The sequence below is a fragment of the Lissotriton vulgaris genome, unplaced genomic scaffold (genome assembly GCF_964263255.1).
Source record: "Lissotriton vulgaris unplaced genomic scaffold, aLisVul1.2 SCAFFOLD_3479, whole genome shotgun sequence".
In the NCBI taxonomy this organism is placed as follows: Eukaryota; Metazoa; Chordata; class Amphibia; order Caudata; family Salamandridae; genus Lissotriton; species Lissotriton vulgaris.
The window spans coordinates 201,070-215,972 of NW_028245955.1; the positions used below are offsets into that span (position 1 = coordinate 201,070).

The window sequence follows — 14,903 nt, forward strand, 5'->3', positions numbered from 1 at the left end:
GGGAGAGAATGTGGAACACCAGGATTATGTGCATGCATAGGACTGCGTAGGATGGGGTAAGGAATCAGTTGAAGTGCCGGTAGATCAGCAGGGTCCATACGTAACAGCGGGTATTCTGGGTTCTACTGATCAATTTCTAGTCGACACAGGAGCTACACATAGCGCTTTGTCGAAAAACTTGGTTCCGAGGGCTCCCCTGTCTGGCGAAATGATTACATGTGTAGGGTTTGATGGCACACCCTCCCCCAGCCCATTGTCCAAGCCCCTTGCACTATGTCTTGACAAATACTTTAGTTTTGGTCAATTTTTGTTATCACCCCATACCCCAGACAATATCCTGGGTATTGACTTGCTTAAATATTTTCGAGCGACAATACGTTGCGCTCCGGAGGGAGTGTGGGTTATCCTGAATGACAATTATCCTGACCCCGACAGGTTTTATGCCATCTTAGATATTCCAGCTTTGGCCTCTCTCCTGCACACGTTATGGGCGACCTCAGATACGGATGTGGGAGAGATGCGTATTCCACTGATACATATTACTGTTAAGAAGGGGGCCCCTCTACCACGAGTGCCACAGTATAAGATTTCGAGAGAAGGTGAAATTGCATTGACACATATTGTTCAGGATTTGATTTCTGCAGGGGTTGTGTAGGAGGTCCCTTATAATGTTTGCAACAGTCCTATTCTTCCGATTCTTAAAAGAGACACTGACGGCAAAATCTATCGATTTATTATTGATTTGCGAGAGATCAACAAAATTGTCATTCCCCAATACCCGGTGGTGTCCGATATTACGACCTTGCTTACCTTGGTTCCACCGACAGCCACCACGTTTAGCGTTATTGATTTAAAGAATGCGTTCTTTTCCATCCCTGTTCATCCTGATAGCAGATACCTGTTTGGCTTTACGCTCAATAATAAATCGTATAGATTTTGTCGTGTTCCCCAAGGATATACTGAAAGTCCTAGCATCTACAGCCAGGCTTTGAAAAGGCAGCTGGATTGCTTTAAATTGCAGTCTGGCGTTGTGCTCATCCAGTACGTGGATGACCTTCTGCTTGCCGCTGACTCTTATGCACAATGTGAACAGAGTACACTTGCGTTGCTTTCCTTTTTGGCACAAAACAATCATAAGGTTTCCAAGAAAAAGCTTCAATACTGTAGACCCCAGGTGACCTATCTCGGTCATCTGTTGTCTAAGGAGGGGCGTGCATTAACATCTGATCGAATTCAAGCAATTTTAGACACACCAGTCCCCCGCACGCAGAGAGATGTACGTGCCTTCATAGGGTTGACGTCCTTCTGTAGACAATGGATCATGGGTTTTTCACATATCATAAAACCTTTGCTAGCGTTACTGTCCAAAGCTACACCAATGCCCCTTGAGTGGACAGATGAATGTCAGAAGGCTTTTGAGCAGTTGAGGCAGGCCCTTTGTTCTGCACCCGTGTTAGGTACACCAGACTACACAAAACTTTTCACATTGTACGTGCACGAGAATGATGGGTGCGCATTTTCAGTATTAGTGCAATTACACAGGGATAAGCAGAGACCATGTGCATACTTCTCTGCCATTCTGGATCCTGTAGAGCGAGGGTTGCCTGGGTGTTTTCGAGCGGTAGCAGCAACAGCAGTGGCCATACGGCAGAGTGAGGGAATAGTGTTATCACACAAACTGTTGGTGTTAGTTCCTCACGCAATAGATGCCCTGCTAAACCAAACAAAGACCCAATACCTTACGAGTGCACGGCTAACAGGATATGAGCTGACACTTTTGGCGCCACATATTACACTGAAAAGATGCGCTACTTTGAACCCTGCCACTTTATTGCCCTATCCGGCCGAGGAGGGTCAGGAAGAAAAACATCACGACTGTGTTTTCCTGACCGAGGAACAGACAAAGGGTCGTGTCGACTTACAGGATGTGCCACTTCCAGATGTGGATGGGGAACTGTGGGTTGATGGATCGTGTTTAAGGCTGCCAGATGGTACGACTTCCGCAGCCTATGCGATCACGACGCTTAAGACAGTGGTAGAAACAGCTAGGATACCACAAAAGTCGGCTCAGGCAGCAGAGCTGATAACCTTAACAAGAGCCTGTGAATTGAGTGCTGGTTTATGTGTGAACATATACACGGACAGCCGGTACGCCTTTGGAGTGGCACATGACTTCGGGCTACTCTGGAAAGAACGTGGGTTTTTGACATCACACGGAGAGCACATTATGCACGGAGAGCTAGTGCGTGATCTCCTAAATGCGTTACTTGGCCCTAAGAAAGTAGCGATAGTGAAGTGCAGTGCCCACAAAAAGATCACGGATAAAGTGGGCCAAGGAAATGCCTTTGCAGACAGCATAGCAAGACAAACGGCTATGTCCCGAACTAGCTCCCCCATGTACGTGATACAATCGCAGGCTGAGCGATGGAGTGATGCTAGAGCAGAAATATTGGATATTCAAAAATCAGCTACTGAATCTGAACTTGCGGCATGGGCAGCAGATGGGGTACTAGATGACGAGGGTTGTTGGAGAAGCAAAGACATGGAGAAGTGGAAATTGCCTGCGGCTTACTTGCAGGCGATGGTCCAGATGACACATGGACTGGCTCATGTCGGAGCTCTTGCAATCACTCGGCTTTTAACACGAGTTTGGGAACATCCCGAGATTGCTAATACTGCAAAGAGAGTAGTGCAGACCTGCCTGGTATGTTTGCAACACAATCCTGGAAAGGGGACCCATACTCCGAAAGGAGGGTTCGTTCCACCTTCTGCACCATTTGAGGTACTCCAAATGGATTACATCCAACTCGAGCGCTGCAATAACCTGAAGTACGTCCTAGTGGTGGTATGTGCTTTTAGCAAATGGGTTGAGGCCTACCCCACGAAAGACAATACGGCTCTGACAACAGCTAAGGTGTTGCTTAAGGAATTCTTTCCTCGCTTTGGAGTTTGTAAATTTCTGTGGAGCGATAATGGGCCTCATTTTGTTGGAAAGATTGTGGAATATGTACTGAAGGGGTTAGGGATTCAGCAGAAGTTCCACGCTGTATTCCACCCTCAGTCAGCAGGTCTGGTCGAGCGGTACAATGCGACGTTGAAGCTTAAACTGGCCAAAATTGTGGCGTCTACATCGTTGAAGTGGCCCGATGCTTTGCCGCTAGCACTACTCTCTCTTAGATCAGTACCCCACTTGCGAACTGGCCTTACGCCCTATGAGGTGGTGTTTGGGCGCCCCATGAATATCTGGGGGGTGCCCAAGCCGCGATTAATACATGATGTGCCTTGTGTTATGATGAATGACTATCTGGCACGATTAACAAATGATTTGCTCTCTATTCATCAACAGGTTCGAGAAGCGCTCCCTGACAACTCTGCTGGAGAGGGCCATGATCTCCGCCCTGGTGACCACGTGATGATTCGCTCGTTTGAGAGAGCAAGCAGTCTGGAGCCCAGGTGGAAGGGCCCCGAACAGGTCCTCCTTGCAACCCGCACCGCTGTACGAGTGACCAACAGGAAGCGGTGGGTGCATTCGACACACTGCCGCCGTGTCTCCCCGGATCTGGTGACTCCTGCTGTGCTGACCGACTACAAAGAGATCTTGGAGAAAGAAAAGAGCCCAGCTGCGACGTCGGCCGAAGTTGAGGGAGCCTTCCCGGACCAAGCTGCTGCCGGACGAGAGCGCTACAACTTGCGTCCTCGATAAGAAGATTTTTTGTATTTTTAAGACTGGTTGGTTACCGCTCCAGGTTTGTGAAACGGAAACCGGGAATTCCAAGGGGGGGGGATCAGTTCTGCCAGTGTAGCGACACCCGTCTTGGCCCGGAGAAGAAAACAACGGCTACCTCGGAGTTCAGCACCGCATTTTTCTTTTTTAGGTATACACGCACGTGTATCTGAGACTTTTTGAACAATTTGTGCTGTTTGAGACTTTGCGCGAACATTTCTGAACTATGGCATCAACGGCATCACGTGATAAGAAAATATTGGGTGCCGTACTCTTTGTTCTGACTATTGTGGTGATAGCTGTCATAGCCTGGGTAGTCGAACTTGTGGTGCCTGTACGTGAACATTTGCTGCCGACTACCCCGGCTCCGTCTGAACATTTTCATTTTACACTGCCCTTCCATGAAGAACGACACCGACAAACGTATTTAAATAACAGCTTCATTCAGATTCTTCACCACACACATAACATGACCAATACCTCAAATTGCTGGGTGTGTGGGATGTTGCCAGGGCACCAGAAGAGAGGGGGCACCCCACTTATTCCACTCCCGTTTTCACATAATGGATCATGCAACGCTTGGTACACCCTCCTCTTTACTTTGAGATGGCCAACCAAAGGGGGGGGTGCTTTTCCGCTTGAATAAAGTATGTTCCCATGACAAGGATGGGTTTCCACGGGCTGAGGGCTCTCGATTTGAATGGGAGGAGTATAGGCCTGATAATGTGTCTGCCCCACGTGTGTACAGCAACCAGCGGAATATCAATGTATCTAGTGCACATGTTATAAATGTCATTGCTACAAAAGCCGATGTATGTATCAGGAATAAGGGCTCGATTGCAGTGGGGAAAAGCGAATGTAATACTACTCTCACTTTTGATAGCCCGAATGGCATTTCATTTGTTGCATCACGAAATACGTATTTTATTTGTGGAACGAAGGGTTACCATCAGCTTCCATTGGGGTGGTTGGGCACGTGCTACGTATCGTTTGTGTTACCTCCTGTATTCATTGCCCCACCAATGTATCACAATGATTACACCTTGTATCACGATTTCGTCTTGAATAGGGTTAAGCGAACTGTTGTTCTGGATGACATTGACCAGACAGACACTGCTTTGCAACAGTATGTGGACTTTAATTTAGGACTATTCTCCTTTGTGGGGGCTGCATTGAACAGCCGGAAAATAAGACGACTGACACGTGTTGTCGAGGCTGTAGCGAATGACACTGCTATTGCCCTGGGGAACATTACCGAGGAACTACAGATTTCCAGGATTGTTACGCTCAAAAACAGGATGGTGTTGGATGTCGTTTTGGCTGATCGTGGGGGGGCATGTAGAATTATCGGAAGCAGCTGTTGTGTATATATTCCGGACAATTCTCCATCTGTTTATGATGCCATCTCCAAGCTTCACAAGATTGCAGCTGAAATACACCCGGACAATGGAACTTGGACATTTTTGGGATGGTTCTGGTCCATGCTTTCTACCTGGGGCTGGAAACTGTTGACGATTCTATGTATCATTGTGGGAGCAATGTTTTTCATATGCCTATGTATTCAATGTGGCCCAGCCTTATGTTCTATGTGCTTATCAGCTTGCATACCATCGAGACGAGCTCTTGCTCATGACAAAATGATGCTTCATAAAGAGGTAACACAAATCATGTTAATAGACATCGAGGACGAACAGCCTGATTATGTTCATTATGAGGTAGATTCAGCTAAACGCTAAAAGGGTCGTCTGTCGTAATTGGACTGGCCGCGTTGGCGATTAGCTGAACCTACACGTTGTCCTCCTTAACTTGGCTATATGTGAAAACGCCATTTTTAATGTTGCGGCGGCCATCTTAGACCATAAGCGGCCTCGTGGCCGGCGTGCCCTTTAGTCCGTTGTCCGTTCCACTGACCACTCCAGTCTGCCCAGCAACAGGCTATTTTTAGTACTGGTCAAGCCGTACATGCGCAGTTCTAGCTGACCAGTAAGCCCTCCGGAATGTGCACCAAACTGACCAGCGGAGTTGTGCCCCCTCCAATGAGCTGGCAGTATTCCAAAACATGACCATATATGTCCTTAAAATGTGTTCTAACTTGTGCCGCCTATCATTTATTGCCCCAAAACTGTATATAAATCGGGGTCACACCGGTGTCCGGTGTGATACCTCTTGCATTACCGAAGGGTGCTGTTTGAGTGTACCACCACCCCATGGGGTTTTAATAAACTTGTTCTTTGCCTTTTACAGTTTCCGTGCCAACAGTTCTTGAGTGTAAGTGGGTTATCTTCGGAGCATGTAGGCCTTGGGAACCCTGATTTACTTCAATAGAGCACCTCCACATCCAAATACAAATCGGCAAGACCCCGAGGACGAGGCCCCAGTTTCTGAAAAGCTATCTCATAATTCATTGACCCTCTCGCCATTGACTCCAAGCACTACATTGTCCTTGAAGACCTCAACGTCCACCTCTATGGCTCCACACAAAGCACAGAATTAACACTCAGCCCGACAACACGATCCTCACAGTCAGTGACAGAGTCATGTACAGTCATGTCACCAAACTCAATTGGACTGACTGCGCCATCATCCACTTCTCCTTCTCAGGTCCCCCATTCACCACCTCCAGCCCCCAAGCTCATTTCACCACAACTGGGGCAAAGTAGCCAAGACTCAATGAATGTATGCTTTCAACACCACCTATCCCAACTTCGCAACAAGCTTCAAACAGGCCGTTCAGAATTTCTCTGCCTGGATCAGCAACCTCAAGAACATCATCACACCGACAGACAGCACCTACAACCACCCGCTCACCACATGGGAGTAGCTCACCACTCAGGACACTACAACCACATGAATTCCATCCACTCTGGTGCCCCCACAGATCTCAGATCCCATAATTTCTTCAACCTTGGCAGCAGGGAAAACAGAGGCAAACTCACTGCCATTTCCATCGCCTCCATCACCATGGCCTCATTCCCTGACAGATGGAAGCACAAAGAGGCCAGAACCTCCATCAAGAGACCCTACGCCGACCACTCAAAAACTACCACTTCATCTCGCTGCTCCCCTTCCCACCAACGTCCATGAGAAGGATATCAACAACCAACTCACGGAACGCCTAGAAAGAATCAACCTGCTGGACATCTCCCAAACCAGCTTCTCACACTGATCACTGCCATTGATGACATAAGAACCCTCCTTGACCGAGGGGAAATAGTGGCGTTCATCCTCCTTGAACTCTGAGAAGTGTTTGGCACCATATCCCTCCACACTCAACAAGAGACTCCATCACATCGGGATCCATGGCCCTCAAATGGATTGCATGATTCCTCACAGGATGAACCCAGAGAATCAGCTTACTACCCTTCATCTCAGAACCCAAAAGTGGCATCTGTGGCATCCCTTAAGGGTCATCGCTTAGCCCCACCCTATTTAACACTTAAATGCTGCTCCTAGCTAACATTATCAGAACCCATGGCCTCAACATCATATCTTATACATACAACACTCTGCCGATCCTCTTGCTCCCAGAAGACCCCTCCACCACTAAGACCAACTTTCACAACTGCATGACAAGTGTTGCTGACTGGATCAAGATGAACTGCCTGAAGATTAACATAGACAAGACGTAAGTGGTGATCTTTAAGAAATACACCTCTCCATGGAATGACAGCTGTTGACCCTACGATCTCAGCCCTAAACCCACATGGACAGACCACACTGGCAACCTCTGCATCGTCCTGAACAGCCAGCTCACCATGAAATGCCAGGTCAACGTAGTCTCCTCCACTTGCTTCCACACCCTCTGCATGCTCCAAAAGATCTACAGCTAGCTCTCCTTCAACACCAGGAAAACCATCACTCAAACCTTGGTTAATGGTCAGCTGGACTACGGCAATAAGCTCTAGGCAGGAATCACAACCCAACTCCTGAAGAGACTCAAATCACTTCAGAACGTAGCAGCAAGACTTATCCTCAACCTCACCAAATGTACTCACATCACCCCCACCTCAGGAACCTCCAGTGGCTCGCCATCCACAAAATATGCCTCTTAAAGATGTTGATACACACTAGGCCTGGGCGGTAAATTCCGTTCTGCTAGCGGAATTTGCAAAGTTTTGGGAATTTCGTGCTCCGCGGAGCACGCGGTATTGCCAAAATTTCTGCGATCTCCGGCTTTGCAAAATTTTTTGCTTGTCCGCGCTTTCAAAATGCGTGTTTGCAAGATATTTCTCCCCAGTTCTGGGTGCATTCTGCTAGTGCACAACATATTCCTTTGTCAGTGTGGGCCAGGGTCATCAGATGCACCGCAGGAGGTGGTGCCAGCATTGTGGAAGGCTGGCACAGCCCTATTCAGGCTCATGTGCTACTCCTCCCACCACTCCAAATACAGATAGGTCAATTCAGACTAGTGCTGACTCACCCTGTCTCCTGGAACCACCCCAGCCCCTGTCACTGACAAACCAGACATGGAGTACACAAACCTAGCAGAGGCTGGCTGGATGGTTAGGCAAGAAAATACCTACTTTCTAAAGTGGTATTTTCAAACACAGAATGTTATAACCAACTTTACTAAAATATGTATTTTATCATTCTGAGTTCTGGCATACTAACAGGTTGCCTTGCAATAGTGAAAAACTAAATTGGCTGAAATTCACTATCAGGAGAAGCTACGCACATCAGGGCATGTCCTACTTTTTACATACAATGCACCCTGCCCATGGGGGTACCTTGGGCCTACCTTTGGGGTGACTAACATGTAGAAAAGGAAAGGTTTAGGCAGGGACTGGCACGTGGGTGAACTTGCTAAGTCGACATGGCAGCCCCAGGCTGCACACAAGCTCTGCAATGGCAGGCCTGAGTCACATTTTACACGCTGCTTCTGTGGGTGGCAAAATCAGTACTGCAAGCCCACCAGCAGCATTTTATGTACAGCCCATGGGCACTCATGGTGCACTGTACTATGGTCTGACAAGTAAATCAAATACCCAATCATAGAATCACTAATCCATTACATTATTTTACAATAGGGAACACTTGCACTTTGGCACTGATCAGCAGTGGTAAAGTGCCCAGAGTCATAAAGCCACCAACAACAGGTCAGAAAAAATACAGGAGGAAGGCAAAAAGTTGAGGGATGACATGGCAAAAAGGGCCAAGTTCAACACACCTCAAATAAAGTTAAATCTGAGGCATGCCCAAGGTTCCCTGTTTGTGCATTTTTGAAGAAAGATAATAAAAGAGGAAACAATTATTGGTACAAACTTTAGTCAGATTCCATTAATATTCAACCTCTGTCAGTCACCTTGTGTTCTCACCTGCTGTCACTAATCAATGAGTGGAAGGTAGCTGCAGGGATAGAGACCTCATGTAAATGTGATTTTGGTTTGCTTCTTTATAAATGTTTCTCGAAATTACATGTTAGTTGGTTACACTCGCTGCAAAGGATTAACTTTGTTTATTCCTAGCACACGGACACTTCACTGGTACATCCTGACCTTGTTTGTCCTGTAGCATGGGTGTGACATGTGTAGTAGCAAACATCTTCCTGCTTTTTGTTAACACTTTGCTCATACTGCAGCCTGAGCACATTCGTTGGTTCATCTTTTGCGTAAGTATATGGTGCTTGGTCTCATACACCCACCTGCTTTACAAAGACACTGGTCTAGTTGCTTAGTCCAAGTTCAATGTCTCCTTCTTCCATTCGGTGGCAGCATCTGGGATCCCTTCAGTTTTCATCATTCACCATTGGTGATTCCCTCTCTTTCAGTATTCAATTACACGCTGATATCATCATTGACTGCTCAGATACCTAGCTTGCCTGCCTATTTCATACTAAGTTGAAATGGCCCTAAATACCTGTCTTTTCCTTGTCATTGTAGAACTTGAAATTTAAGGTGACACTAATACATATTTTGTAAGATATTCTTTCAATAGGATCAATGTTGGTTTATCGGGTTGAGGGTGTGTCATAGGTATAACATGTGTCCCGTTGTCTTCATCCTTATATGTGTATTGGTCGCTAATGCTTGACCATGGTAGATGCTGGGAAATGTAGTCCAACCGGCCATTACACAACATATTGACTTACTTCTAAATGATGTGTGTTATAGATTTACTAAGTGTCCCATAGTCGTTATCCTAATGATCCATGCTTGTGGATTGGTTATGATGGATGCTGCAGTTATCACAAAATAATCCAATAGGAGTCTGACAATGATAACACTACAACAGACTCTGTTCCTCTTCCTAGCAGGAACAAAACGGTTTTGATGTTGAAAGAGGGTAAGGAGTTCTCAAACTTATATTTACCAACAGGTCAGGTTAGACAACTTATCAACTTCAGGAATAACCCTTTATAAAAAATATATATATATATATATTTGGAGAAGGAGACTTGCTAATGAAGGAAAATCCATGTGTGGGGTGAGGATGAACAATGTGTGTAAGGATGTAAAAGGAGCTATTGCTGGACCAGGAGTAATGTCTATGTTTAAGGTTATTTTAAATACTGTTCATAATCCAATACTCAAAGTTTTGATGTTGAGAGGACAAGCAGCCAAGATGAAATTTTACTATTGCAGGATAGAAAATGGTCCCGTATAAAGATTGGTGACTGTCTCACTGTCAGGAGGTGCTTTTGAGATACAGAAAGGAGAAGCGGTAGCAAATGTGTGTGATACCATGGGGAAGTTGGAAGAACTGTGTCCAGGGAGCATTGGATGGTAACTATGAATTGAGGCAATGATTTGAAAGCAGTGGATGTGTTAATAGAGGAAGAGTCGTGAAGACATACTACTGTTTCAGAACGTGCACAACCTTGTTACAACATTTTGGAATCAGTAACAATAAGTAATGGACTTGTGATGATTCATGGGGAAAAAATCTTCCCCTTAGGTGTCAGCTTCTTATTGAAAGCATATGCCCATAAAGAGCACCTTGGCGTGGCCATGACTTTGAAGAATTTCAAGGGGAGGTTTGGGCGGGTTGCAAATCAGGCAAAGAAATAGATGCTCAAATGTGAGGTGTATGAGGAAATGGGGAAGAGTTTGAAGGTTGATTTGGGTACAGTAAATCTTTATTTTTCAAATATTTTTATTGGAATTTTTTACTAATGCAAACACAACTGGCATGTCACAAGTAATCATCCATGCACTCAGGAACCCCCACCACTCACGGTGACATCAGCGTGGCAATCAGTTCCTCAAGATTCGGCTTCATCCTAAAAGATATTATTCTGCAGTACTCTTTTATTCTCTCACTGACTCCTCTGGGGGCTAGGGCCCACGACCTGCCACCCATCATCTTGGAGCTCAGCCTTACCCAGCAGGACTCTCAGCATGTCAATCTGGTCCCAGACCTCCATCAAGACCATGATACCTTCTCCATTTTCCCCATACTCTGTGGAATTTCCGGGGACAGACTCTCGCTTTGTAGGTGACCCTTTCCGCCGCCATATACATATCCATTCCCCTCCTCCATTCTCCTGCTTGGGGGGCGATGACGCTCCCCATGCCCGTGCCACGTCCCTTTTCGCTACCACCAGGGCAAAAATTGCAAAGATCATGTGTGGGCGACTCAGGTCTGCATAATTTGTTAACCCCAGTAATACAAATGTTGGTTCCACGGGAAGTGTTGCCTCAAGCATCTTACTCATCTCTCCAGGTATTTGTGTCCAGTAAGTGTGGATAATAGGCAGTCCCAAATATTATGATAGAAGTCCCCCTGCGGGTGTCCACATCGGAGACAACTGGAGTCACTGGCTCAACCCATACAGTGTAGAGTAACCCTATCATAGTATACCCTGTGTAGTATCTTATATTGAATGAGTCGGAGGCGGGATTTAATCACGACTTTTCTATGATGCATCAGGGCAGCTTCCCAATCTATTGTGTCCATCTTGCCCAAGTTCTGTTCCCAAGTTTCTCTCAGTTTCCCCAGTCTATCTGGCATGTTATTATTCAGGATCTTATAAGTAAGAGATACTATCTTAACGGATATCTGTTCTTGCAGTAGACAACCCTCCAACGGGGCATATTCTGGCAAGGGAGAGGAGAGCGCAACCTCACCCCTCCATGCATGGCGCAGTTGTGCATATTTAAGAAACTGAGTGGGGCACAGCCCATACTCCGCAGCCAGGGTCCCAAAAGGTTTAAGATCCCCCTTCTCCACCAGGTCCCCCAATGTTGAGTTTCCGCTGTCATCCCATCCTCGAAAACCCCTGAGTTTGTGGAGCTCCTTCAGCCAGGAACAGGTCCATATCAGCGTCTGCTTTGTTGGTTTATGCGTCCACCCCATCGTCTTTGTCTCCCTATCCCAGACCTCTATGTTTATCTGTGTGGCCAGGAGTAATCGTCTCCTACCAGTGCCCCCATACAAATAGTGCAAACTGGTGCGGCGCGCCATGGTGTCCCTTTCTAGCCTGTATGTGAGGTTATCTTATCAACTGATGCATGGAGCCATTCGTTTATTGGCGACAGCTGCTCAGCGCAATAGTATGCCTCAATATCTGGTAAAGAGGTCCCTCCATTGTACTGGTTTCTCGGAAGCATGTCCAGGGCTATCCTCGGTTGCTTTCCCAGCCACAGCAGAGAGCTCAGTTCCGCATTTATCACCTTAAATGTCTGTCTAGGGAGGGGGAAGTATTCATTTTGCAGAACATACAAAAAATGAGGCAACGTAATCATTTTGAACATTGCGGCCCGGCCTAATATCATGAGGGGAAGGGCCTACCATCTAAGAGCATCGTCCGCAAAATTCGTAACAACTCGCTGGATGTTTCTTTGATAGGAGATATTTCTGTCTGTAGTCAGGTAATACCCCAAGTATGTAAACCCCGTCTGTGTGACCTGGAGGGCCCCAGGGAGAGGGGGCCACGTTTCTTCCTGCCGTGGGCTGTACAGGATCGATTTATGCCAATTTACCATGTACCCCGAAAAGGAGCCATATCTGCCCAGGAGCCTGAACAGTGAGGGGATCATAGTGGCCGGCTGAGCAACATACAGCAGAATAGCATCCGCATAGAGCAAGATCTTTTCTTCCAGTGTGTCAGTCTGCGATATTTGAAATCCCCGTATCTCCTTTAACTGCCGGACCTCACAGGCCACTATTTCGATGGTGAGGGCGAATAATAGTGGGGTGGAGGACAGCCCTGTCGGGTCCCCCTATGGATGGGAAAGTCGTCAGACAGTATCCCATTCACCTTAACCCGAGCTCTGGGGTCTGCATAGAGGAGTCCCACCGATTTCCTAAAGTTAGGACTGATGCCAAATTTGGTCAGGGTTGCCTCCAGGAAGGGCCAGTATACAGCGTCGAAGGCTTTTTCAGCGTTGAGGGAGAGGAACATGTGTGGATCTTCCCATCCCTGTATCTCCATGAGCCAGTTATGAGTCTGTCGTAAATTCTGTCTAGTCGCCCTTTCTGGCAGGAATCCTATCTGGTCCTGGTGTACCAGGCCAGAGATTACTTGGCGCAGGCGGAGGGCTAAGATCGTCGCTTAGTAAGACGCCCTTAGTAATAAATACCTGGACCATTTTGACTCTGTATATTGATGTGCAGACCTTAGTGTTGACACTGAGGAGTCATGAACATTTAAAGAAAAACATTTGAGCCAATTTATTTTTGAATTAGGCCAGGTTGTACACTACGATTAATTAATTTCTTCGTATGGTGTATAGTAAACAGTTATGATTATTTTATGTCACAAATATTTTCTGTGAATTCCTTTTCCGTCTTAATCTTTCACACACCTTTTCACCTAGAGCTTTTCTATCTGCACGCTCGAATTGGGGCAACCACTGCTATTTATATAAACAATGTTTAAAATGATTAATTTGCTGACCTGGTAATATTAAATATTACTTGTGTTTGAATATAATTTGTCTTTTTGCTGCTGCCTTTTTCGAATGCTTTTGAAGTTTTCATGTCATGTAGAGTGAGATACATTTATTGTGTTGAGCTGATCTGTAATGACAAACTTTTGATTTGAAAATGTACTGATTAATTCAGGTATCAATGAAATATAGAGGTCTTGGACCATTTTTTCTGTATCGTAAATAACCCAGGTCCAGTACCTTTTTGGGTCACCCCATTACTTTAATGGGCCCCCAAGGACAGCACTCTGCTCAGGCAGACTTGAATGGTGATCGGGGGGGGGGTCCAGCTCACCTCGCCAGCTTTGTCCCCCACAGCTTCTCAGACGTCGGCTCAATCACCCGGGACTGCTCTTCTCCTCCTCAGCTCCTCCGTGGCACCATCTTGGGGCTCTGTCTCAGCTTCGGAGCAGGTCAGGATATCAGCCTCCAGAGCTCGCCCAGGCGAATTATGTGCCTCTTTCCCCAACTTTAGGCATCAGTCAAGCATGCCTGCAGGTATTTACAGTAGTCTCCGGGCCTGCGGGTAACCGGAATCAGCGTCGGATTAGGCTTTCAGCCGGAGCTCTGCGAAAGCGCGACTCACTCGGCCATGCTGCTGGCCACGCCCCCGGGTACTGTAAATCTTAACCAATATATAGATGATCCACAATTGTCATGAAACAAAATCTGTCTCAATTTTGTTGACCTTTTTTTGGTTCTCAGTAGATCTTGCAAGATATGCAGCCGTGGCTGTTGATCTGCAATCTACATTGGTAGAAATATTATTAATGAGTAATGTGACCATCCACTCTACCATTGGGGCATTGAGGGCAATTGTCAGTAGGGAAAGGATTTTGTCTTGTGTAGTCCTCTTTCAGAATGAAGAACATTTTGGAACAATGGGGAATTAGACATACAAATTTCCTAGGATAATGGGCAGGCAGAGAGGATAATTTGGTTAGTTAAGGGTACCATGGAAATAGTGGTTAAGTCAGGCGGTTGAGAGGACACTGTAGAGATGTTGTAAGAACACCATACTGCAATTAATAATGTAATGGTTAAATCCCTGATTGAAATAATGTGAGATAGATCAGCTGCAACATAGGTGACCACAGGATGGTTGCAAAAAATCTATGGTGTTGAGATTAAGACCTAACTCTTCCCATATCAAAATTAAGTTGAATGCTTCTGGTATTTTACATGCAGAAAGACTTTACTACACAATTAAGTCATATATGTATGAAAATGTATTTCAAAATGTGCAACTCAAATCTTCGCAATACCCATATTCTCTTGCTCATGCGTGTCCCTTTAGAACACACCCTTTT

The 14,903-nt window shown here is 46.2% G+C and overlaps 1 protein-coding gene across 1 annotated transcript in view; it reads left to right on the plus strand.

Annotated features, from left to right (window-relative positions):
* Positions 1–14,903, plus strand: part of LOC147666204 (uncharacterized) — an 85,275-nt gene that overhangs the window by 67,066 nt on the left and 3,306 nt on the right. The gene's annotated exons all lie outside the window — the stretch shown is intronic.